This window comes from Pinus tabuliformis, chromosome X (genome assembly GCF_031772625.1).
Source record: "Pinus tabuliformis cultivar Carrire ecotype Pingquan chromosome X, CPIR1, whole genome shotgun sequence".
NCBI lineage: Eukaryota > Viridiplantae > Streptophyta > Pinopsida > Pinales > Pinaceae > Pinus > Pinus tabuliformis.
The window spans coordinates 588,339,137-588,354,627 of NC_142308.1; positions in this window are offsets into that span (position 1 = coordinate 588,339,137).

Sequence of the window (15,491 nt, forward strand, 5' to 3'; positions counted from 1 at the left end):
TATAGGAGTTGTGGGGGTTAGCTCTTTTTCTTTTTCTTTCTAAGTGCTTGGGTTTTGAAGAGATGCTTCAGAACCTTTATTGGCTTCAAGAGAATCTTCCTCAGAAATGCTTTGCTTTTGGGCATCTATAGAAGGTTTATCTAAAACTCTACCAGATCTGAGTTGTACATCATTGAGAGGAACAATCATATAGGTAGGAAATTGTTGACCTTCTACCATGTAAACATTTTGAGGGTTTTTATTATTGGGGTTTGGCAATGGCTGGGAAGGAAGTTGATTTGACTTCTGTTGGAATGGAAGCAAGAGTTGAGAATTTGAATTCTGTTGAGAAGGTTGTTGTTGTTGTTGTTGAAATGGCAATGATAGTTGTGGATTTTGATTTGGAAGTTGTGGAGCTTGTTGGTTTTGAAAAGATGGAGGATATTGATAAAATTGAGCAAATCTCCCATAAGGATTTTGCATGCCTTGTACCCATGATTGAAAAGGATTTTGAGGTTGGGACCAAGGTTGTTGCCAAGGATTCCAATTTGGTGGGGTTTGAAAGTTCATAGAGTTGTTAAACCCTTGGTTTTGTTGCCCCTGCCAAGGTCTCCTTGCAACAAAACAGAGAGACTCAATTGTATTTGGATCTTCTTGGAAGACAGCTTTGAGCCCAAGAATTGAAGGACAATCCTTGGTCTCATGATTCTCTGAACAAATCACACATGTTTCTATAACTTTTGCATCCAAGGGACATTCCCTTAGAGCATGTTTCTTTCTACATTTTGGGCAAAAGATGGCCAAAGCTTCAGCTTCTGCTTTCTGCTTATTCTGTATCTTAAGAGTGTCTAGTTGCTCACTAAGACTCCCTAAGATATCAGTTTTGAATTCATCAAGCATATTGCCAATCTCAGCCCTACTTACTGATCTAGTTGCAGATTTGTTTGCTCTGATGAGAGAAGGATCTCTAGGCCCTTTTCCAGTTTTAGATTTTCCTCTTGAGAGATGGACACATAGCTCTGCTATGTCATGAAGTGGAAGTTGAGATATGTCTCCTTTTCCCATCATGTTCAAAATATCTATCCATTCATCTCTAATGGCTTTTAATAGAAGGGCTTTCAGGGTTTCCTCATCTAAGTTACTCATTTTTGCTCTTTTCAGGTTGTATTGGAATCTTTCAAGTAAATCCTCCAAGTTTTCATCTTCTCTTTGCACCATTTTGAATACTTCATCCTTGTGATTGGTGGGCATACAATAGTCCAGGTATCTATCCAAAAATGTTTGTTTCATATCATTCCAAGTCCTAATGGATTGAGTGAGTAATCCCATGAACCATTTCAAAGCAGCTCCTTTCAATGTTGAAGGAAACAGTTTGAGTTTTTGAGAGTCTTCCAGATAATCATAAGTTCGACACACGACCTCAAACTCAAATAGAAATGTTTCAGGATCCTCATTTCTTAACCCATGAAAGTTTGGGAGGACAGATGGTGAAATATTTTTCATTGCTTCTCGAGAATCCTCATCGACTATAGGAAATCCGAATGAGTTATCTCCATCCCTATTTCCCCCATTGTTACCTCTACCTCCTCCATTGTTTCCTCCTCCCCCTCCTCTACCTCTACCTCTACCAAATCCGTTAACTACCTCCTCTGTCATGATAGCTTCCTTAGAGATTTCAGAGTCCTTTGGTTCCTCTACTAATGGCAAACGAGGAGGAATTTCTCCCTCTTCTTCCTCAGGTGATTCTACTTCTTCAATTACAATATGTCTCCCTGTAGAAGGAAAGAAAGGATCTTTTCCTAATTCAGATTCGATGGATGGTGTGGAAGAGTCTCCTAATTCAACTACTGCCTCTTGAATTCTAGGAATCCTAGGGCTAGGAGTGTGGGTTGGAGATGATGGAGGTGTCTCTTGTTTATTCCTTGAAGTAGATGGAGTTGTGAAAATCAAACTCTTGGCTCTAGCTAAAAACCTTCCCCTAGAATCTCTTGCTCTATGCATGTCATTTTTATTTTTCTTCAAGTCAGGCTAATAATTCTCTTTCTGATCTTCCAGGTCACTCTAGGTGCAAGAAGAGAGCATACTCAAGAAACTATTAAACCAATAACTTTCTCTTTTTTGATCCTCCAGATCACGCTAAGTGCAAGAGGAGAGCATACTTTGAGAGGTTATCAATTTTCCTTCCTTGATTTTTTTCTTTATATTTATATATATATATATATATATATATATATATATATATATATATATATATATATATATATATATATATATATATATATTTTTTTTTTTTTAAGAAATTGGCTACCTAGTTTCACTTCCCCGGCAACGGCGCCAAAATGTTTGGTCAATTTAGTGTGTCCTAAATTGCTAATTAAAATGTCAATCCGGGATTCGTAAACTGATGAAGTGAGGTGTACTATATGTACAAGATAACCATTTTCATAGTCTTTTGTCGTTTTTGAGTTTTTTTTTTAGTTTGTTTTTGGGTTTATCTTCTATGGATTCCCTAGTGTGTGATGGCGAAATTGAAAGTTAAGTACGGATGGTAATGGTGATTTCTACAGTGATTTTCCAAACTTAAAAGTTTTCAAAAAGAAAGTTCCAAACTGACTGTAATGAAATCAATTCTCAAAAGGAAGTAAATGTATCAAAACAGTGAACTAGTGACAATGGCCCAGCATCCTTACTGCTGTATGAAAAAGAAAGTAAAAACTGCACTTAAAGCAACTCAAAGACTGAAAGCAAAGCAAACTAAATCACACTACTTCAACCCCCGTTCTAACCCTTCACCTTTCGACTCACTCCGTCTATAGGAAGTAATCATAAACAAGCTGAGTAATATGATATCTAAATTGCAGAAAATTAAATTGCATAAAAAGGAAACTAAGATTTAACTACTCATTCATATTTCAACTCTTGAAAATGACATAAATAATCCAATCTCTAACTTGCAGGAAAGCAAACTAAATCATACTACAATAAGTAATATTCTGATTCCTTACTAATAGAGTCACTTGACTATAGAAAGGAAATCATAAACAGATGAGTAATATGATGTCTAAGTAGCAGAAAAGTAAATAAACAAAACACAACTTGAAAAATGACAGTGCTGGAATTAAACTCAGGAAATGAAAATCAGCAGAAAGGACAAGATGATCTCATGTCAGTAGTTATCAAAAATATGTAAATCTGCCCGGGCTACCTACAAAAACCTGTAAAAGAAGCACTGATCAGCTAACAGTTATAAAAGAAAACATAAAGGAAATATGGACAGCAATGAACATCAGAACAACGCAATATATATACAAGCAATGATTTAAAAACAGTAAATGAAAGCAAGTAAGAAACTATACAAAGCTTTGGTGTACAGGGGCCCTCTGCAACCTCGGCCAGTCAATCACTTAGTCACAAATCAGATTCAAGAAAGCTGTCTTCTCATGTATTTAAAGTGCAGTAATAAAACAAAGTGAAACACAGTATAGTGGGCTGATGACAACAGTCAAAATTACATTTCAAAAACTAACTATCCAGCGTATATCGACGCATTATTTATAAGTAAAGGTGCTGCAACTAATTCCTAGATTTTATGCTGCCAAGAGACACATAAATCTCCTTGACCTGAGATCTAGCGTGATGGTCATCATGACAGTTGAATCCATGGAGTGGTGGCTGCTCGATTCAGTTCACGGGCTACTCTACAGGTGTGCCAGTACCTCCGGAAACTAAGGATCGTGCCACGCAAACCTTCACATGGGCAAAACAGAGCCGTGCCACCACAAAACTCCTCATTTGGCCCTTCCTTTGACCATTGTTGACCACGACCGTTTATGAGTGATTTGGCTGAACTGAGGGGACACACTCCATGTACATGTCACTTGCAGCTTACCCATGTGGCTGGTTTCTCCATTGGACACTTGTAGCATAGCCTGTAACAAAATGGCTGCGGAAACTTGGGTTGGCTGCGGAAAGTGACAAGTTTCCGCAGCTGCTTGAACAAAAATCTAAATCAAACAACAGTCATAAACATAGTTAGGAAACCATTTCATAAGCTCTTTTTAGACTAATATGCAACGATTTGACAGCTTGGTGGATGAAGTAAATGGAAAAAGAAGGCTGAAAGGGTATATAGGGAAGTGCAGGTTTGGGACTCAACAGTAAGATGTCACCATTGAGTGCACGGACACCATCATGGATGAACAAGCTTGGCATCAGTTCGCCACCGTCGACCATCACAAGGATGTCAAAGACTTGGTCTCACCACAACGGTCTGAGTGTTAGTGATGCCTTGCTAGCTTGCTCAAGCCATTTTGTCTCACATGGGTACATGTGCATTGTAATGTAACGTCTTGTCAAGTGTAAGTTCAAGTGTCGGTAGTTGGATGTAACAATCATAGAGTAGATGAAGAGTCATGAACTGTCACAAAGGGGAATGTTAAGGGTCACCCCACCCTTTGTTATACATAGTCCCTCATAACTCATTGTAAGGGCTTTTGTTCAACCAAGCTTCGATAGGAGTATCTTAGAGAAAGCTTGGACAGTATTGTAACACACCTTGGCTTCTTCACTGCGCAAATCTAGTATATCTCTTTGGAGGAGCGGGCGGTTGTGGCTGTAACGTTCCGTTATCAGAACTAGTGGTTGGAAATGGATGTATTATATGACTAAAACTTACACTTCTTAATATAACAGAGCCAACATGTTTTCATTCATATGTTGTTATTGTAGTTGGACTATTCTGGTTGTTGTAACAATGTATGTTATTTAACTTACGCATTTGTGTATGAACTATTTTGTATGAAATTGTATAAATCTTGTTACATATGTGATGTTGGTTTAAACATTACTTTGGATTACTGGCTATATTGCTTTCCAGCTTGTGATGCATCTTCGCTCTTGTGTTCCCTTCCAAGCCACATACTATTACAGGTTTCCAAGGGGCGCACTCACCTCACTCTGTGTGTGTTAGCACCTCTCATGAACCTTCCTTGACTTACTATAGTTGTCACAGCCTTGCTACCAACAAGGACATCTTACTTGCCTCTATGCGAAACCGTGGTCAAGGCATTACCGTATGACCCATTGCTGGGACTCCTACACCAAATAGTTTGAAGCCTAATTGGGACTTATTATTGGGGAGATCCCCTGACATGTTGGTGGGTCCAGCACCGTCAACACATTGTTATTACTCCTTTCTAAAAGTTCCATGAAGTTTTGGGTAGTGGCCTGAGACCTAGCCCTGAAAAAGTGGCTCAAAATTTGGGTTCGTTGACTCAGAACTACCTAAAAAAGTCCCCAGTTGTTGGCATGCCTTGTTATGGGAGTGACTGGAAGGCCTAAATTGCATGCATGGCTTGTTGTGGGAGTGGTTGAGGGTCCAGATCAGTAAAATGTCAATTTTCCTTAGAGGTTGGTCACCTAGAAGGATTCACTGGCTCTTGAAGGCTTTGTAGCAAGTGTGTAAGGCCATATTGGTTTAGTTTTGTTGATTCCACTTCCTTAACTACACATGGGGAGTCAACTCATATCATAGTAACCTCTCGTCACATGTTTACCCCAGTGGACTAGTTATCTTGGGTAAATGTGGGAGGAGGGTGTTATAGAGTGGTATAAGAGCATGGTTCTATTTTCCTTGGGTGATGTCTATTTTTCGTTCTCTTTGGGATTTATCTGATACTACAAAGTGGTATTAGAGCATGGTTCATTTCTCTTTGGGTTATGTCTGGTTTTTGTTCTCTTGGGTGATATCTGATAACATACAGTGGTATTAGAGCATGGCTCAACCCTTGGACTAGATGGGAGGAATGTTTTTGCCATACATAAATATCGGTTGCATATGTTTTGTTTATGTTTGTTGTTTATGTGCTTGTTGTGTATGCATGGTGGTAGTCATTGTTGTCATTGTGTCACCATGTGGAAGTTGATGATGTTATGGTTGGGATGTGTTTCTCATGAATGAATGTCGGTTGAATATGCATTTGTTATGCATGTCAATGCCTATATGTTGTTATGCATGCATTGGCATGGTCATGTTTATGCATGTATAGTAGGTAAGAGATGCATTGTGATGGTGATTTTCATGTTCTTTTGTCATCATGATGCTATTGGCATGTTATGATGCTGATGTGTTGGCTGAAATAGAGCAGGAGATGTAGATCACCAGATCGAGATTGCAGCACTAGACTTCAAGGTAAGAGAAAACCATCATATAAGTTTGTATGGTGGGTGTTCATGTACGTTTGTTAATGGTTGTTATAAACATTAAGGTTACTTATATGATTTTCATTCTACTATTATTATGGTTACATGTATGATAAATGATAGTTGATTAGTGTAGATGAATGCACATGTGTCGAATAGTCATGAATGATAATAACCTGTTGTTGTATGCATTGTGGTGATATTCCTAATGATTATGGTCATTGCAACTGAGGTCTTGATGTTATTATGTCTTGTGCTAATTTTTATTGACCTATGTAGATGATTATGGTTATGACATTCAGGTATGAGTTAATATATTGTGATATTATATCATACTAATCTAGACTGAATGTGCATATGTGATTATTATGCATGAATGACAATTGTTTATGAGCTTATGATGTGAACATGTTAGTTAGTTACTATTATGGATATCATGACCTTATTTATGTTTTATTTGATGTGTTGTGAAGTTATATCATGCTAAACTAGATTGATTGTGTAGACAAGATAGTCTCCCCTAAGATACATTGAGGTATGAGTTTGATTATGTCATCTATTTGGTGTTTGATTATGTCATCTAGTTGATTTATTTAACATGGTATGTTTACAAGTTGTTTGAATGTTTGATTAATTGCATGATATGTGTATGCTTCTGTAAGATTGAATGAACGAATGGTCTTATTTTAAGATTGTTGTACTAATGTATTATGTTCTGAGACAACTGATATGTACTTGATTGTAAGTGTGTTCTGGTTTAGTATTATGATTTTGACTATTAGTTGATTATGACATGGTTGTTAGTCTTGGTAAAGGTTGGTTTCAAATTAATAGATATGATGTATTGATCTTCAGAATGTGTGACTGACATGTGTGAACAATTGTGGGGAAACATGTTTGGTATAGCGTGACAAGGTAATAATTGATGTGTTTAAATAACTAACAATTGGGTGATGTGACAATACATAGAAAGACTCAATTGCAGCAAGGAAAAAAGTAAAAGGAAGGGATTGGGTAAGAATTCCTTTGGCAATGTTTGGAAACTGCGGTTCAAATCGAATGAAGTGCTTTTCATGGAAACATGAAGTATCCTTAACCTTGATTTTGTCTAATATTTTGTAGATATGTGCTAAAATTATGAACATGTACTTGACATGTATGACATATGGTTTTCATTTATGGTAGAATTCGTCAAGGAATCAAAGTATCTTGATAGATTATGTATGTGTGTTTTCAAATATAGGGCAGTGTGCTTAGCGCAAAAAGGTAAGGTAACTAGTATATTTTATATTTATTTATGCGTTGACCATTATGTGTTTATGGTGAGATGATGTAGGGGATTGCATGGCAGAGAGACTGCCATAAAATCTTGAAGAAGGATTAGGTTGAGATTTCCTTTGGAAGCATTGGGAACCATGGGGATTAATTCATGGTGTATGTTGAAAGTCTTGTGCTTTCAGTGTTTTGTGACTTGTTTGCACTTGACTTGCAGTCTTGTTTATGTCCATTGAATGGCCATGCCACTTGGTTTGTGGTTTCGTATTTCTATTGGTTTTCATGGTCTTATTATTGGTTGCTTTTGCTTTTTTCCTTTTATATTTTGAGGGTCTTGGGAATTGGTTGGGGAAAGAGGAAGTTAATGGAGCTTGGGGAGAGTTAAATGAAACCTAATAGGTAATGGAAGACCCAGATGAAGCTTGATACATGAGTAAAGGGTCACTGAAGGCAAGAATATGACAGCCAGTTGGATTGGTTGGGTCCATTGGTGAAAATGGAAAGTGGCAGTATAGTCATGAGAAAGGTGACAGAAAAGGTAAAGAAAATATATTTAAGGCATCATATGCCTTGGTAATGTTAGGAACTATTTTTCTCGATGTTGTGCATATTGTGTAAAGATAAAGGGAGTTCTCTTAACCTACACCTTATGATATCTGGTAATTATGTTGTGATCATGATTATCCTAATGTGTATATATGTATAAATATGTATGTATGTATGTATGTCGTTGTCTGAAAGCATCATCAGGTATCATGATTGTTTTATGTTGATGTTTATATGTATATATGTATGTGTGTATGTCATTTTCTGGGTCATCAAGAATCATTCTTATGGAGGAACGATTTCTTATGCAGGTGAAAGGCATGAATAAGTTCTTGGTATTCTAAGGAATTGAGTGAGAAGAGTAGCCCTAACATATCTAGGAGGTAAGTATCGCGTGGATATGAATTGATATTATGTGATTATACTATGTCTATGTTTATGTTATGGACAACCTATGTTGAGGGATACGTCAACAGAGTGAAAGCAGTGTGACCTGCGACATGATGGAAAAAGCATGGATGGTGGGAAGACACTAGAAGCAAGGTTTACCGGTAGGGATAGTGTGGTCTTAGGATGTGCAGTACTGGTGTTGTGTACATATAGCATATGAAGTATTGTGTACATGTGATGTTGTGTGCTTGTTGTATATATGGTGTTGTGTGTATATTGCATATGTAGTGTTGGGTATAGATAGTGTTATGTACATGTTGGATATGTGGTGTTGTGTACATATTATACTATGTGCATGCTGGATATGTGATGTTGTGTGCATATGGTGTTATGTGCATGTTGTATATGTGGTGTTGTGTACATATGGTGCTATGTACATGTTGTATATGCAGTGCATTGTACATACGATCTTGTGTGCATGTTGTACATGTGGTGCTATGTACATATGGTGCTGTGTGCATAACTGTACATGTGGTGTTGTGTGCAGGTGGTGTTGTGTACATGTGGCATTGTGACACATTGTACAAGTGGTGTGGTGTACATGTGGCACTGTTTACATCTTGTGTAGGTGGTGCCATGTACATGTGATGTTATTGATGCCTTGTGTAGGTGGTTTTGTGTACATGTTGTACATATGGTACTGGTGTACATGTGGTATTATGTGCATGTTGTACATGTTATGTTGTGGACATGTAGTACTACTTATTTCCATTATGTAGTCGTTGTGTCGTGGCATGTGTATTGGTTGTGTTGTACTCTATGTATGTATATCTATTGTGTCATGTTATACATTGTGTGTATGTATATGTATTAAGTATATATCGTACACCAGGTGTTGGTGTATGTGTTGTGTTGTACGTCAGGTGTAGGTGTATGTATGGTGTGGTGTTGTACACTGTGTGTGTTTGTATATATTATCATCCTATTTTACCCCTCTAGTTCAGTGACCCTCAGTACTTGAGTCTAACCGAATTTTTTCCAGACTTAGGACTCTTTTTCTTCTAGTTTGACACACAGTTGTTGGCACAACAGCCTATGGGAGTGACCTCTATAAGATCGATTCGATTTATCATCTATTCAAGTTAGCCAGGGCTTATGTCTTAGAATTTTCTATTATTTCTCTTTGTCTTGTGTGTCCAGATACATCCTCCCGGGACCTCTCTTCTCCCTGTTTATATTGGACCATCTGAGAGGGTTAGCTAGTTTTGGAGAGCTAGGATTGAGACTCATATCTTGAGATTATGCTAGTATAGATTGTGATATTATTTTCCATTAGTCCACTACTCTTCATGCTCACTTCTTGGATATAGTGGGGAAACTCTTTCAGATTGTGGAGAAGAGGCTTGGAGGTGAAAGTTTAGCATTGTATTGCTTCCTATCACAATTAATGTAATTATATGTTCCCTTCCTTACATGAATTTATGTTCATTATGTTATATGTTAGTATTTATCGCTTTTGATCTAATGATCTTCCAAGGAAGATCACCTGTTATCCTTGTTTAGTGGTGATTGTGTGATAGGATAGAGATCTCGTGTAGATGTGTTGGACCACTTGAGTGCAACACAATATCTGCATCGAACTCAAAACCCTTCCCTAACATGTGAGGCTTCCAGGTGTGATCTCTTATATTTATAGCATAGATCTGACTTCTTGTTGCATGATTGGGCATTTGGGATTGGGATTAGTTTATTGTTCCATTGATTCTATTCTTTTATGTCTGGTGACCTGATTTGGACACAAGATCACGGAGCAACATCTCCTTGCAGATTTAGCTAAAACAATATACATGTGGTGTACACTATGTGTATGTGTAGATGATTGATGAGAAGTGAAGGCACTAGGTGCTTGCCAGATGTGGAAACTGATCTTGAGTGTGTACGGAAAGGACAAAGGTAGAAGCAAAGCACCAATTGAAGGATAAGTATCAGTATTTTATTTCAATTTTATTATGCATGTGATCTATTATTCTAATTTATGATAGTTAAATGTGATATATGGTTTTGATTATGATGGTTTCATTTTGAGCTAACCAGATGTGATATGTTTATACATGATGATTTGGTCAAAGATGTTAGTTTGGCTTATTGTGACAGGAAGTAAGAAAACTTGTAGGTGTACCTTATTGACGGGCTACCATTGAGGTGTGATTTGAATTGATTTCAATTCGTTTAGAATCTAATGGAAATTATGTTTCTGGTAAAGGAAAGCATGGAAAATTCTCAGGTTGGGTGGTTGAAATTGATTGCAAGAATTAGCAGCAACAACAAAAGGAATCAGAATGAGCAGTAGTATGTTGGTAAAGCACTTCAAGAGAATGGCCATTGTGGGACACTGGTACCCAATAGTGTCCATTGATTTCCATGAGCATAATATGACCGGTATGATGGTTTTGAGGCAGGGATATGCCTTAGTTTTTGGACCTTCCGATGCGAGGAAATCTTTCCAAGGGATGTATCACCCAGGATAGGGGATGTCGGGGAACTTGGAAGGTGAGCGACTGCATAGAAGGGGGTGACCGGATTGCCCAAGGGACTGTGTAGCAGAGAACGGAAGGACAAGGATGGATTTGTTTTGGTAATTATCATTGCCAAATGGAATCAGATGCATATTGGGAGTGTGCCCTCGAATAATGAGTCGGTAATTGTTCACTAAGAGGACAAGTGGTGCAGGATTGTGGCACTGAACATTGGATGTAGCTTCAATTTTGACAATGGATTCTAGACTTACTGGGAAGGAGGTGAATCCTATAATTACTTTGAGGGTGGAAGTGTGAGACTCTAGACTCCCTTGTTGCTAATGTGGGTATTGTATCCTTCGATTTGTTGGTTGAGAAAATGTGCATATGTGTATATATGCATATTATTGTAAATATTGTATCGAGTTATGTTTATAAAGCTCCATAGCTAGTATGATTATTTGTTGATTAAATAAAATGTGGATACGTAAATGTGGTTGTTATTCTAAATATCATAATGAGTTGTCTTATAAATCTCTAGTAAACTATATGTTTGTCATGTTTCAACAATGGTCATTATAAATACTACAATGAGTTGTTATAAAGATCCATTGACAATACATTATTTTTTTCAACAGTTTTGTAGGTTGTAGGTGTCATTGAACATTGATGATAGTGTTCCCCCAAGGGGGAGGTTCTATAACAACCCTGGTAAAAAATCCATGTAATAAAGTTAATAAAAACAAAATAAGAACAAGATCATGGGAAACATATTCCAAGCTAAATTTTGGTAAAAATATCCTAGTGGGTGTTCATTTAGTTTATTATGGCTAAGAGGAAATCGGAAAGGGTTTTGGAAAGGAAAAGTGGCATTATTTTGCATTTATTTATGAAAATAAAGAAAATTAGGAGAAAATGAAGGTGAAGGGTCACAAGCTTCATGTGAGGAGGAAAATGAAGGAAAAATAATGAAAATTGAAGAAAATAGAGTCCTCATAGATAAAAAGGCTTCTAAGGATTAGTTGACAGACTCTTGTTAGTTCAGTTTTGGAGCTCTCTCTCTATTCTCCCTCTCTCTCACTCTTGGACACAAAGTTTTCTTGGAGTGCTTCAGGATTGGATCAAGGAAAGCAAAGAAGGAAAAGAGGAAGCAAATATCAAGCAAGGAAGAGCAGGATCAAGTGGCTACAACAAAATTTCTTGCAGGTATCGAGTTGCATGTATGATTTCCTTGCTAGTTTTGGCATGCATGTTTATGCATGTGTGTTCTTCATTCTCTTGTTCTCATTGACATGGAATTTTCCAGGTTTGACAGTGTTTTCATCCTTGCCTTGCCATTTCTGGATAGCCATGGTGGATGGATTCTCTTTTACTTGGTTTATCTATATTGCTGGATGATTTCAAAAATGAATGAGGTGGCCTCTCAAATAAATAACACAAGGACTAGGAATCCATGGACTGGAGAAGGTGGGATTGCGTAAATCCAGATTTTGTGTACCTTGGTAAGCCTAGGAATCCTTAACTAGTGAATGGCATGATATACGGTAAAACCTATATGTGTGTGCTCTCAATCAAGCTTGGGAATCCTCGACCGGTGAATGGTAGGATATACTATAAATCTAGGAGGGTGAAGTCTTGATTAGGCCTAGGAATCCTCGACCATTGAATGGCGAGATATACAGCAAATCCTAGAGACTAGGAGATGGGAAAATTCCTCACGGTGTAGGTGGAGAGATCCAGAGGCATCTAGGCTTGTTTAGGTCCTAGTGAACTTATGGGGATTGCAGTAAAGTCTGAGGAAACTTGGATTCGTTTTTTTGTGAGTCCCACATTCATGCTTGAAAAATTGCACTGGGGTGATTGGCTGAAAGAAATATTTGATTCAACCAATCTATGGTCGGGTGGTTCATGGAAGTCCCATAATTGGTTGGGTTATAGATTCATTAATAAGATCTACTTCTCTTTGTTATTTCATGTGTAAATGTACCAGTTCATATATGGTTTTTATGGTTGTTATATCCTTGTTTTTTTTGTTGGTTAAGTTGGTTGTGAGAATGTTTTATGACATACTTGATGTATGGCTCTCATCATTTTTTGATTGAAAATGAATGTACAATGAATACATCATCTAATATATGATAATGCCGCTATTATGATAATACATAAATGCTTCTTTATGAATCTCAGATAATTATGAGACCCCTATGCTCATATATGTTGTTATGACCTATTCATTACATATTTGTGACATGTTTGACGAAATTCTTGTCATGGTTGGTAGGGGTTAGATCAAGTACTTGTACCAGTAATTGAATTAGTAACTTTGTTCCATTTTTATTATTAATTTCTAAAATTTCCATGAAATTCTAGGAAGTGCCTAAGACCTAGCCCTATAAAAGTGGCTCAGAATCTGGGGTCGTTGGCTCAAAACTGCCTGAAAAATTCCCCATTCCCTGGCATGCCTTACTGTGGGAGCAACTGGAAGGCCTCAGTAATATGCATGGCTTATCATGGGAGTGGTTGAGGGTGAAAATAAGTAAAATGTCAAGTTTCCTTAGGGGTTGGTCACCTAGAAGGGTTGGTTGGCTCCTAAAGGTCCTGTAGCATGTGTGGAAGGTCAGATTGGCTTAGTTTTGTCCGTTCCACTTCCTTAAATATACATGGTGAGTCGAATCATATCATAGTAACCTCTTGTTACATGTTTACCCCAGTGGATTGGTTAGATTGGGTAAATGTGGGAGGAGTGTGTTACAACCCGAGAGCCTGATATTAATGGGGTTAGGTGAAGTTGTAAATGGAAAAATATTTTGGTTAGGGAGGCTTTATGATATGGCAGTTGAGCCATTAATTGGGGGGTTAGATATTTTGCAAGAGAGATAATGATAAATGAAGGGACTAAGAGGGGTGATGGGTGAGGGGTTCTTTTTCATAATTGCTTTTTCTTGGTTTTGGATTCTTATGGGAGGGGGAAGAGGTTTGGGAACTTTAAAGAGATTTAGAAATTAGGAGTTGTTACAGTGCATGGAGATTGATGGAGGTGTTAGGCACCTTGTGGTTTGTACACACACATACTATCAGTTGTGTTTATGGGGCTTGGGCATGAAGGGATAATAAGATGGATAGATTGTTCCTATTTGGTTGGGTGGCTAATTTAGTTGTAACACCCGCCTCCCACATTTACCCAATATAACCATTCCTCTGGAGTAAACATGTGATGAATATTTATTGTGATATGATTCAACTCCCCACATATAGTTAAGGAAGTAGAACTAACAAGACAAGACCAATCTGACCTTCCTTAAGAGCTACTGAACCTTCAAGAGACAACCAACCCTTCTAGTTGCCTAACCCTTAACACAACTTGATTTTTCACTGACCTAGAGCCCCAGTTTCCCCCATGAGTACTCATTAGCATGGTTGAGACCCTCCAATCGCTCCCACAGCAAGGTCTCCAAGCGAATACATAATTTTCTAGGTAGTTTTGTGCCAGCAGCCCCGAATTCTGAGCCACTTTTTCATGGCTAGGACTCATGTCTCTGCCTAGAACTCCATGAGACTCCCAAAAATGATAAATAACATTGTAAAAAAGACTACTAATTCAAAACTTGAAGAAGGACTTGATCTGACCCCTACTAGCCATGACAAGTATTTCATAAAACATATCATAAACATATAATCTATAGGTCATAACAACATATCTGAGCATATGGGTCTCATACTTATCTGATATTCGTTAAGAAGGATTGATGCCTTCTCACAATAGTTTCATTATCATATATTAGGTCATACATTCATCATTCATTCATTTACTAATCAAAACATGATAAGAGCCATGACTAAGATCTGTCATAAAACCATGCTTACAACCAACATATAACCAACAAAATAACAATGATATAACAACCATTACAACCACATAATAACAAGTATATTTACACATAGAACACAAGAGGAAAATATCTTTTATTAACATATGCAAAATCCAATTAAGCCAGGGACTTCCATGTACAACCTAACCATAGATTGGGCTCAACCAAATCTTTCTTTCAGCCAATCACCCTCGTGCCATATTCCAAGCATGAATGCTAGACTCAAAACAGAACCAATCAAGGATTCCTCAGGATTTACCATATAACCACCAAGGGATTCCTAGGCCTGAAACCCTCATCAATACAGCTAGGCTTTACTACAATCCCCTCTAGATCACTAGGCCCTAAAAAAGCATGGATGCCTTCGAATCTCTCCACCTAAACCATGAGGAGTTCGTTGTCTCTACCTCTCAGCTTTACCATGTATCTTTCCATTATCATTCAAGGGATCCCTATGCCTAATCAAGGGTATTCACAATTAGCCTTTACCGTATATCACACCCAAGGATTCCTAGGCCTTGTGATTAATCCTAAGACCACCCCACTCAGCTTCAAATCCATCTAGCAATCTAGCTCAACCAAAACAAGAGAACCCCATCACACCATGGTTATCTAGAAATGGAAAGGAAAGGATGAAAAACACTATCACACCTGGAAAAATGCATGCCAATGATAACAAGAGAACCACAAACATACATGCATAACCATGCATGCC